Source organism: Aedes albopictus, chromosome 2, assembly GCF_035046485.1.
Source record: "Aedes albopictus strain Foshan chromosome 2, AalbF5, whole genome shotgun sequence".
Classification (NCBI taxonomy): Eukaryota; Metazoa; Arthropoda; class Insecta; order Diptera; family Culicidae; genus Aedes; species Aedes albopictus.
In genome coordinates, this window is record NC_085137.1 from 305,304,121 (window position 1) to 305,316,382 (window position 12,262).

Here is a 12,262-nt window from a genome sequence, read left to right on the forward strand (position 1 = left end):
CTATGTTAAGAATATCGAGTGAAATTTTCAAACGTTTTGATGAGGTAACAAAAAAGTTATAGCCTAAGTAATTTTTTGAAATGAGTGCACAAGTTTTCTAAAATCTCATTTTATGGTATCGACAATATATGCTCCAATACTCAACCGATTTTAACCCTTTCCTTCCCACGATTTTGAACGACTATTTCTATGCCAAGAAAGCGTTTCCAACAAAAGTGCTTGAACAAAAGTTATTGCAAATTGGCCAAATTTATCGAAATCAACATAAAAATTTTTAGTTGTTAATCAATAGCATTTTGATTGTTTATCAATAGTTCCACTATTGAAACAAGTAGTTGGGAGTTGGGTTTACCTAAACAGATTACAATCATAATTTAAAAACTATTGCATCATATTCATCTAATTTTGTTTGTCTCGAGTTCATCGAAACTTGATGGTGCTCTAGAGCAACCATGGGAAGTAGAGGGTTAATGAAAATTTTATGGTATTAGCTACACATAATATACTACTCATGGTCAAAAAATTAGCTATTTTGACGAACGCAATCAAAAGTTATACAATATTTTCTGTGTGGCAATTTCATCGTGTTCGCCCTTTACCTCACTTTAGAAGTCCTCAAATAATCACTAACCAACAAGGGCCCATAATTTCACGAAAAATTGGGAGTCTGTGGAGCAGTTCCAAAAACAAATTCAATTTTGATCCTCAATAGAGGTTCTTGTTTCCCGGACTTAAAAAGATCCCGAGATTCGGGATTTTTATTTTTCAAATTCCGGGATTTCCCGGGATCCCGGAAAAAATTTAAATATCCCATAACAGATAGAAAAAGTAATGGAATGAATCCTTAACCAGTTTTAATCAAATTTCAGCAACTAAGTAAAGCGTTATTTCTCATTTCTAAAACAAAATACATTCCTGATAAAAAACTACATGAATCCATGAGGTCTTTTTATGCTATTTCTTGGTAGCAAATTCGATAATTTCTCTTGAAAAGCTTAAGTGGTTAAAGTTGGAAGGGTGATTTGAAAGTTTCTAAGGGCAACTTTGAGTCAATATGCCAAAGAAAAAATTTGAAGAAATTGGATTGCATTTTAAACAAATTCAAGTAAAAACGTCAGAATTACTAAGTATAAGTTTATTACTTTGATAATTCCTGAAAGAATCTCTGATCCTATATCGATATATTGGGTTTCTCATTAATTATTGTTTTGACTTCTGTGATACAGGGAATGGCCAAAATGTTTGGGATAGGCATCTTTTTTTCTCTCACAAAAAAGTTCAACATGCTATAGCAATTCATAGAGTGCATCAAAAAAACCTCAAATTTTGACTGTTTGTCAACCTATTATATGTGCATCATTGGTACAAATTTGGGCTCGATTGATTAATCTTTCGAAATGTTAGAATCGTTCGGGTAAAACTCTATTTTTTAGTTAACTCATTTTTGAGCTGTCATATCTCAGAAACCAGTAACCCGAATTAAATGTAATCTTGAACGTACACTAACAATATACAAATGCTTCACAAATTATTAAAACATAGATACTTTTTGAACGTTGAAAAAAGTTATCATGGATTGACACTTTTTGGATTTTTCTCGAAAAAATGTAATTTTTTACGTCAATGTCAATAAATTTTAGTGTTGATGTCCAAAGATTTTCCACTTCTGTTCTCAAGTTATCTCCAATCAGATATATTAGAGCCTATTAAGATTTAAGGAAAAACATGTTGTATACAACTCGTTGCAAAACTCGATTTTTACAGCACTCTTCGTATTTATCCAACTCGGCAAGCCTCGTTGGATAAATGTACGACTCGTGCTGTAAAAATCACCATTTTTCAACTCGTTGTATAAATAACTATTAGTATTTTTTGTATGGTATTGTAAATTTGACTTATTTTCCTCTATATGGGTAAAAATTTCAACCCGGTATAACTTAATTTACCGTAAGAAAATATTACATTTTATAACTTTGTATTAAAAACCAATATATTGCTGATAAACGGTCAAAAATTCATTAAATTCGGTTAACTGGTTTCCGAGATATGACAGCTCAAAAATGAGTTATCTAAAAAATAGTGTTTTACCCGAACGGTTCTAACTTCGCGAAAAATTATTCAATCAAGCCCAAATTTGTACCAATGATGCACATATAACATATAAACAGTCAAAATTTGAGATTTTTCGATGCACTCAATGAAAAGTTACAGCATGAACATTTTTTTTGTGGGAGAAAAAAAATTGCCTATCCCAAACATTTTGGCCACCCTCTGTAGTTTGAAAATCCACTGAATTATCATTTCCCAGCTACATGTCACAGTAATCAAACTTATTTCATTGGTTTGTTGTGCAGCAGCCGCTACGAAGTCGTGTTCTAAATTCGACTGTGATATTTTTTTTTTTTTTATAGAATGAGAAAATCTGCAACAGATACCCAAGAGGTGGTTCCTCGGGTGATGTGGGGTTCGACCCACTAAAAACTCATTCTCTCTCTTCCTTACCTTCGCGGTACGCCCGTTAGGGATGACTTCGAGAAGGGGGGGACCGTACATGAGTACACTCTAATAGTAAGCGTTCCACTAGCTACCGCCTTAAGTTGTTCACTCTCCCCTGGAGGCTCGGGTCCTGGCTAGTACTTAGACTACCCGTTGAACTCAAGCTTCTGGATGGGGAAGGGGGGCCAACTCAACTAGCTGTTGTTCGGCTCGCCATTTACTCTGTAGTTCAAGTACGATTCGAGAAACCGTGGAAGTAACGGAGTCCCACTTGTCCGCCCCCATACACATCCTTTCAACAATGTTGTCAGGCGTGATATCTCTACCGCATGCCTCCTGCATACTCGACCTTTGCTCCACGAAACGTGGACATTCAAAGAGCACATGCTCCGCGGTCTCGTCGCAGTCTGCACACTCCGGACATGCGGGGGAGCCTGCGTGTCCGAATCTGTGCAGATACCACCTAAAGCACCCATGGCCTGACAGAAATTGAGTCAAGTGAAAATTCACCTCGCCATGGGGCCTGCTCGTCCACTTGGACACGCTCGGTATGAGCCTGTGTGTCCATCTACCCTTGCTGGAGGAATCCCATTCGCTCTGCCACTTCAGCATAGACGAGGTTCTGGCGATACGCCTCGCGCCTCTTATGCCGCGTCGCTCGAAGCATTCTTCATCCTCTGCCACCACTAAAGCTATGGGCATCATGCCTGCTAGCACACATACCGCGTCCTTTGAGACCGTGCGGTATGCGCTCACCACCCTAAGGCACATCAGCCTGTGGGTACTCTCAAGTCGCTTCACGTTTCGGTTAACCACTAGCGCCTTCGACCATGCAGCGGTGCCATACCGTAGTATGGAGACCGCTACTGCCGCGAGCAACTTACACTTACTCGAAACTATTGCCGAGCTGTTTGACATTATCTTTGACAATGCCATTATCGCCATGCTTGCCCTTTTGCAGGCATATTCTACGTGGCTTCCGAATTTCAGCTTATTGTCGATCATGACCCCCAATTGCTTCAGTGAGCGCTTAGAGTTGATTGTGCATCCACCTGTGGTGACCACTGCCTGCTGTTCAGACTTGCGGTTGTTTACCACCACCACCTCCGTTTTGTGGTGCGCGAGTGCCAAATATCTCGACCTCATCCAATCCTCCACTATGCCAATTGCGTGAGTTGTTGTCAGTTCCACTTCCTCTATCGACTCGCCGTATACCACGAGGGTAATATCATCGGCGAAGCCAACCAGCTTTACGCCCGGTGGAAGTTTGAGCCTCAATACGCCATCATACGCCGCGTTCCATAGTACCGGGCCCAAGATGGACCCCTGCGGTACCCCTGCGGTGATTTTGTAGCTCCTCTCGCCTTCCTCGGTGTCATAAATTAGCACTCTATTCTGGAAGTAGCTCTCCAATATCCGGCATAGGCTAACCGGGACTCCTAGGTGGTGTATTGCGCACTCAATGGCGGTCCAGCTGACGCTGTTGAACGCATTCTTAACGTCCAGCGTGACGATCGCGCAATAGCGGATTCCTGTTCGCTTCTTTTGGAGCGCTATTTCGGCCGTTTTGGTTACAGCCCTAATAGCGTCCACCATCGATCGACCCTTCCGGAAGCCGAACTGGTTATCCGAGAGACCAGAGTCATCGGGTTTCTCGGTATAGACCATCAGCCTCGACAGAATGATCCGTTCCAACAGTTTTCCGGCGGTGTCCAGCAGGTCTGTATGCCGACGGGTCGCCAGGTGGCTTCCCGGGTTTGGGCAGTAGAACCAATCTTTGCCTTTTCCACCTCTCCGGAAATTCGCCTCTGTCTAGGCACATCTGCATAGCCATTCTGAACATGTCAGGCTTAGCCTCGATGGCCGTCTTGATGGCTAATGTCGGGATACCATCCGGGCCCGGAGCCTTGTTCAACTTAAGCGACTTTGCTATTGCAATGAGTTCGTCTTTCGTCACCGGGCTACCTCGCTATGGCCGGTTTGGCTATAGGGAACGGGGGCCCATGGTCTTGTATCGTGGCGTGGGAACAGCGTTTCCACGATCTTCTGCAGCATCTCTGGGGAGCGTTCTGGGGGTGCTGACGCACCCTTCGTTTTGGCCATGACTACTCTGTAGGCATCACCCCATGGGATCGTGTTGGCTGCCTGGCAGAGATTTTCGAAGCACGCCCGCTTACGAGTCTTAATCTCTTTATTCAGTGCCAGTTTAGCCGCCCTCTAGGCCTCGCTTCGTTCAATTCTATCCTCATCGGTACGAGCCCTTTATAAAAATTAATTTGGGGCGAGTGGTATGTAAGTTGATATTTTATACTCTAGGATGTTGGATAAACCCCAGCCCAAATAAGATCTGGTCCTACTGCTGGCTGTATAATACATATAAATCTGTTTTTATTTGTTAACACAAATCTCAGAAACAAATTTTGCCGAAAACCTAAACAAGGAGTATCTTTTTTTACTGGAAAAGAATTAAATGGTAATTTTTAAAATGCTTCAAAATTTCTACTTTATCAATTTTTGTCCAGATTTTTTCCGCTAGGTTTGTATGAAATTTTGCCCGGGCTTCAAAATAATATGTCTCAAATAATTCTATCGAAAAAATATCACAGAGATAACATGGTAAGTTCCGTCAGGAATTTATTACCAATTTTTCTGAACTAAAAGCCTCCAAAAATTCAGTAAACGTTTTCATCAAGCTAAATTTCGCCGAAATGATGTCGAACATGCGTCAAATGTCTTAGAGAATGATACCATAAAAAAAAACAAGTTTATTACTTTTAGAAGATTGCTCCTGAAACATATGAAGTATTTCCGGAATCTATCTTCCTCTTGCATTTAATGTCTGTGCAGAAGCTATTCCACATGTATTGTACAAAACATTGAAACAAATTCTGCTTTTTAAAATACTGCAAGAAATGACCATACGGGAATATACTAGGTTATAGCTTGAAATCAACCTACTGAATCCACATTTTTACCATTTTAATAGAAAGTTGTGGCCTATGGTGCTGCACCCACGGGACACGATACGAGAACGGACACAACACGTATTGTTCTTACAAACGATTTAAAGGGTTTTTAATTTACCTTTTAAGCCGACCGGTTTCGGGCTCGATGCAGCCCATCCGACTAATTACGTAGAGTCGCTCACACATATTCGTACTTTACACAGTACACGTCGAGATGAGATAAAATGTTACTGTATTTTCAGCTTCGTCAAATGGAAGAGTGGTGATAATATTGGCGCATCATCTTCATTCATCAGCGGAGAGTCGGCAGTAGCGATGAACATTGATTCCCAAGCATTCAAATGTGCTGTTTTTCTTAGATTTCTCAATAGTTTGGCCTGCTCCCAATCCACTGTGTGTTCTTCAGTCAAAGCATGTACAGCTACACTCGATTCGTTCGGTCTACCGTTCTCCACCGCATTTTTATGTTCACGCAGGCGAACTTTCAATTTGCGGCGAGTTTGTCCGATGTACACGGCTGCGCAATCTTTACAGGGAATTTGGTAGCTTCCTGATTTTTCCTCAGCCGGAATCTTATCCTTAAGATTGCACAACAAATCCTTTAGCGTATTTTGGCTTTTGTACACAACGTGAAGTCCATGATGCTTCAGAGTGTTCTGAACCGAATTGGACAATTTGGGGTAGAAAGGCAGGCTGACCCTCCGGACTTCTTCTTTCTCGGGTTGTAATGTTGTTGCATTCCTTCTATGCTTCTTCCGTTCGTGTTTCCGGAGAATTTTGTCCACAAATTCTTTATCGTATCCGTTTAGCTCTGCCGCCCTGTGGATTCTACTTCTTTCTTCCAGGAAGTACTCTTTTTCCATTGGTATGCTGAGAAGACGATGGGCCATGGAGTGAAACGCGGCTTGTTTCTGCGCTCCAAAGTGATAGGAATCCGACGTTATATAGCGATCGGTGGACGTGGGTTTACGGTAGATTGCAAACTTTAATCTGTTATCCTCTTTCCTAGTAATCATTAGGTCCAGGAATGGCAGTTTTCCGTCTGTTTCTCTCTCCACAGTGAACTTTATAGTTGCGTACCGTGAATTAAGCAAATCAAGGGTTTGTTGCAAGTAGCGTTCTTTTACTGCCGCAAAAACGTCATCCACATACCTTCTCCATACTCGAGGGAAATATTTTTCTTTCTTAAGTTCTACCTCAAAGTCGCTCATAAAAATATCAGCCAGAAACGGGGAAAGCTTGTTACCCATACTGAGACCGAACGTTTGCTTATAGAATTTTCCTCTAAATGAGAAAAAGTTCTGCTTCATGCACGTTTTGGCCACCAAGAGATAAGCTTCAATTTGGTTCGGTGGAATTCGACATCGTTCCAAATGTCTTTGGATGCTTAACAAGGCATCAGCAATTGGAACATTCGGGAAAAGGGCCGTCACATCAAAAGACACTAGAACTTCACCACGCCTCGCTTCGAAGTCCTTTAGTTGCTCTACCAGTTCAACGGAGTTTCTAACGCTTGCTCCATGAACTATCGGATACCTTTTCAACTCCTCTACCAACCACGCGGCCATTTTCTCAGTAGGTGTGGAGATATTAGACGAATTCGGACGCATCGCTACAGGGTTTTTATGAATTTTGGGGGGACAGTACAACGATGCAACTTTCGGGTTTGGAACTAGAAATTTTCGTTCGAGTTTATCTTCACTCATTAGATGCGCAACCTTTTGACGAACCCCATTAGCCTCTTCGATCATCATATTGAGAGGATCCTTGGGTTTCCCATTTTTGTACTTACACTCCTCGTATGGGCCGGCGCTAATCATTTCATGGACGCGAGAATCGTAATCCTGTTTATCCATGATTACAACTGCATTGCCCTTGTCCGCTCTCGAATAGACAACATCACGAGCTCTTAGTTGTCGGATTGCGCACCAAGTCTGAAAGCTCATTTCCTTCTCGCTATCTCTTCTTTTTGTTATTTTCGAGACGCACTGTTCAACATCATGACGGATGGCCGACTTTGATGTCAGAAATGAAGACTATGGTGCTGCCATATAATGTAGAATGGAATGCAAAAATGGAAATATTGATTAAGATGATTTATAGTGAATAGTTATGCTTCAGTAGAACGAATAGTTGCTATTACTTGAAATTTCAGAAAATCCCTGGAATTCCGTAAAAATATCCTGGAATTCGGGATTTTTTAGATCCCAGGATTTTCGGTGATTTTTGTTACTGGAAATCCCAGGCAAGACCCTCTAGTCCTCAATATTTGATATTATTTCAGGTTAAAATTCAGTACAACTTTCATACTATCCTTATTACATGCTGATCCGAATTTATATATCTGGCAACTGTGAATAAATAAAACACACAATAACTACTCAAAAAGAAAAGGACTGTCATCACGGCTCATTACAAAAACGTTGGACTAACCCATGTCTTCTTTTTCACTTACTCTCCCACTCATATTTGCATCATTTCCCACTGTTTCATTCGGTTTGACCAAGCTGAGGGTATCGGAGTTGGATTCTCGGTAAGACCATCAGAATATTTTCGCAAGGAAGAAACTATAAGTCATGTTGATTTTTTATCAATAACATTCCACTGTTCCCTGCTAGCATATTTAACCATTCCTAACGGATGGCCCGTAAATCTTAAGTCCTCCCTGGAGTAATCCAGGCAGAAATTTTGGGAAAATTATCTAAAGGAATCCAGTCTCATGAAAAATCTCGGGAGAAATTGTAGGGCAAATACAAGAAGAAATCGCGGGAGGAATCGATTAAAAAATTATGTGACAAATCCTTGTAGGAATCCCAGGAAAAATCCCGAGGAACCCTGGTGCAATTCTTGAATTTATCAGGGAGGATCCCTGAAGGGAACCTGACAGAATTTCCTGAAGGAGTCACGGGAGGGATACAAGTATGTTCCGTTTTTATCAACACGGCCTGCGACTTTCAGTTGACAAAAACGGAATAGTGATAAAAACGGAATAATTTTCTTTGACAAAATATTTTGCAACATTTCAATATGAATAGGATGTTTAACTGTAGAACACATTCCAAAAGTAAAAATATGCAGTTTACTATGAAATTTAATTGTTTTTTGATGTCTTTTAGCAGATCTTGGTTGCAAAGTTCAAATTACAGTTTTTTTTTACTGTGACGCTGAGACCACATTTGTGACCACATTTTTGGAAATTCATTTTCGTGAACGCAAGAATGACACATATTACATTTCCAATCCTGGATCGATGTTATAAAATAAATCATACTTCCAGGAATGATTTATCTCCAGGAACGTAATTTCGATATTCTAACAAAAATGGATGTTTACTTCCTTCCGGGAGGCATTTCTCCACGAGTATCATCTTCACAGATTCCTATAAATGTTTCGCCTAGGATACTTTTAGGAAATCTCCAGGAATTTTTCTAATCAATCACTTGTAACTTCTCCAGAATATTAGATTCCCCAATAAGTTTCTCTAGAATTCTTCTAGGTTACCTTGTAACATGCCGCTTGTTTATCTTTTGGAATTCGAAAGCATTTTTAGTGAGGTTCTGCCCTTTATGATTTCGTCAGAAATTTCTTCTCGGATCAACCTAGATGTCTCTTTTTAAATTTCTCCTGGAGTTTCTTTGGTGATCCCTTCAAATATTCCACCAGGAATTGGAATGTATTAATCATAATGTTGGGAACAGCTCGCTGACGTAGCGTACGGTTTGAGTCTAGAATGGCCCTGATGCACAAGGTGGGATAAGTAAATCATTGTGAAATTTAACCTAGACATCCTGTTGAAATTCATCCAAGAGTTGCTTTGGAGATTCACCAGGATTTAACTTTTGGAATACACACAGTTAAAAAATTTTACGTCATATAACCTGTAACAAGGACCCCGTCATATCGAACATATTTTTCAATCAGTTTCGAAATTTACAGCTTGCTCTCAGTATGAAGCTTGCGTACAACATTCCAAACAAGAAAATGTTTAATGTAAAATTCAGTGAAATGGAATGGAAATTTATATGTCAAATTTGTTTACGTCTGGTGTATTTTAGGAAATTTTTGCTGTGCAGGTCGGACTCGATTATCCGGAGTCGGGTTTTGGTGCTTCTCAAGAATATATCTCGCAAACGGAATGCTATAAGAAGTTGAAATTTTGACTGAAACACAGATAGGGTATTGGTTCCCTTATCAAGCATGTGGCTCCCATTTTCATCCTACGAAAAACAAACGATTGAAGCGCTGTTTGTTTTGTTTCTTATTTTTATATTTTTTGTGCTTACTTCTAGCACACATGAAAACAAAAAGAACGGAATCAATCGGTGCCATAATCGCTTGTATTCGAACAGGATGAATATGGGAGCGTGAGATTACTGATGGAACACATACCCTATGTGTTTGAGAAGCATCAGATCCCGGCTCCGGGAAGTGTCTCCGTTACTTTAGAATTTCGTACGAGAATTCTTTCAAGATTACTTTCTGAAATCCGTCCAGAAAATTTTTCTGATATTTCTCCAGGGTTTTTTTTTCTGGGGTTCCTCTAGAATTTCTTTCTGGGATTCCTTCATCAGTTTTTCTAGAATTTCATCAGAAGTTCTTTCTTGGATTCTGTAAAGAGTTTCTTATGATATTGGACTGAAAATCTCGTTTTCTAAAGATAATATAATAATGAGAATTCTACTCGTTTTCTTACTCCGTTTACGGGGAATCTTCCGGAAGTTTAGTCTAGTAATCTTCCAGGAAATCTTTCCTTAAATCCTCCAGAAGTTTCTTCAGGGAGTCCTCCTGATGTTCTGTATAGACATCTCCGGAGAGTTATTCCTGAGAATCCTCTAGAAGTTCCTTGTGGGAATCCTTGAGAAATTCCTTCCATGAATTCTGTATAAGTTCTTTCAAGAAATCATTCAATTCCTCGAGGGATACTTTCAGAACTAATTTGATTTCTTTAGGATTTTTTGGAAATACTTAGTATCTTCTGGGAACCCTTCAGGAGTTGCTGGAGAAATCCTCAGATTGTTTTCCAAGTTATTAGACTCCTCTTTCCTAGAGAAACTTTTTTTCATCTGTATTAACGAGATTTTAAGCCCTAGGCTAGTTCATCTCGGGACCCACGCTTTACTTCCCTTCCGAAGGAAGAACTCACATTTTGCGAGTTTGTCGGGAGTGGGATTCGATCCCAGGTTCTCGGCGTGATAGTCAAGTGTTCTAACCATCACACCAGGTCCGCTCCAAAGAGTTCATATATTTATTTCTGAAAGACTAATTCACTTAAAGGAATTTCTGAGTTATTTCCTGACGATTTCTCAGAAGAAATCCATTAAGGAATCTGGAGGAATACAAGGTAGAATCGCTAGTAGGAATTACTGAAAAAAACCAAGGATGACAAGAGAGATCTCTGGTAGAGATCTCTGGTCGGAAAGCGACCAGGAGAGAAGAATTCAGCACATTGCGTAATATCAAGAAAATCATGTAAAAATCGCGTTAAGTTTATTTCACTTAAAAAAGTCTTGTAAAAAAGATTCTAGTGTAAAAATTCAGGCAGAAAAAGCCTTAAACTGTTATTTTTTTGAATAACACTTAAAGAGGCGGGCCAAGTTCCAGTTGGTACGTATAGCCGTAAATAAAAATAAGAAGAAGAAAGGTGGTTGCTTCGAATTCATTCATGGATGCATTGCCTCAAGATTAATACTAAACTATAAATAACACGAGTGTTCGAGGAAACAAATTTGATAAAAACTTTAGTGTTGACAAAAACGGAATGAAATGTTGACGAAATCGGATAGTCACAAAAACGGATAGTAGTAAAAACGAATAGTGACAAAGGAACATACCTGTACCTGAAATATTATTGAATGAAATCTCTGGGAATGAAATCTTGGAGGAATCTCTAAAAGAACTCCAGAAAGAATCCATAAAAGTATCCCGGGGAAATTCCGAGAAATACACGGTCTAACACAAAATCAACTTTTGTTGTATCCCACTCTATAGAATACGTCACAACGTTGCATCGCCAGATCATCTAAAAAACAACTACTTTCCTCCTATTAATGTGTGCATCATTATTGTAATTACAAACTTGATTCTGATTCTGATGTAATAAAAATGTGAAAATACGAATAATATTTGTGAACCGCGAATAATCTATCTAAAAAACCACCGAATATTTGTATAAAAATCACCGAAAGTTCTATGAAACCTGCAAAACCAAACAATAATTTCACAGAAAATCTGTAAGAAAAAAACACCGAAATGTTCGGTGAATTTGACAGATCAGCATTTTCAATCTTCACAGTTCGTTCGGTGAAACAAAAAATCATCGAACAGTTCACCGAAAAATCTGCTGTTGAGAGTTCGGTGAAATTTCACAGAATTCTGCAATTTATTCTTAGTGTGTACATTTACCCTTTTCTGAAGTTTTGACCCTCTCCATCCTGGGAGATAGAAGGGAAATTTTGGAAAATCGAAAAAAATCGAGGTTTTTCGATCTCCATTCTGGATAAATGCACGATATCAAAAAAGGGAAAGATGTACCACGGAGTTTTAAAGTCTGTTCCAATTGGAGAATTAAAATAAAATTTGCACTTGAACTTGACAGTTCGATAATTATTTCCATAGGAGAACTGTCAAATTTTACGAAGTGATGTTTTGAGCGTTTTTTATATTGAACGCAAAGAATCCAACTACTATATTGCACAGGTGCTAATTTAACCATGCTGTTAAGCGTCACGGCGTCTTCGAGGAAGTTTTTCACTACAATAACGTGATTCTTTCTAATCGTTGGGAAAAAGTGGGAAAGGTAG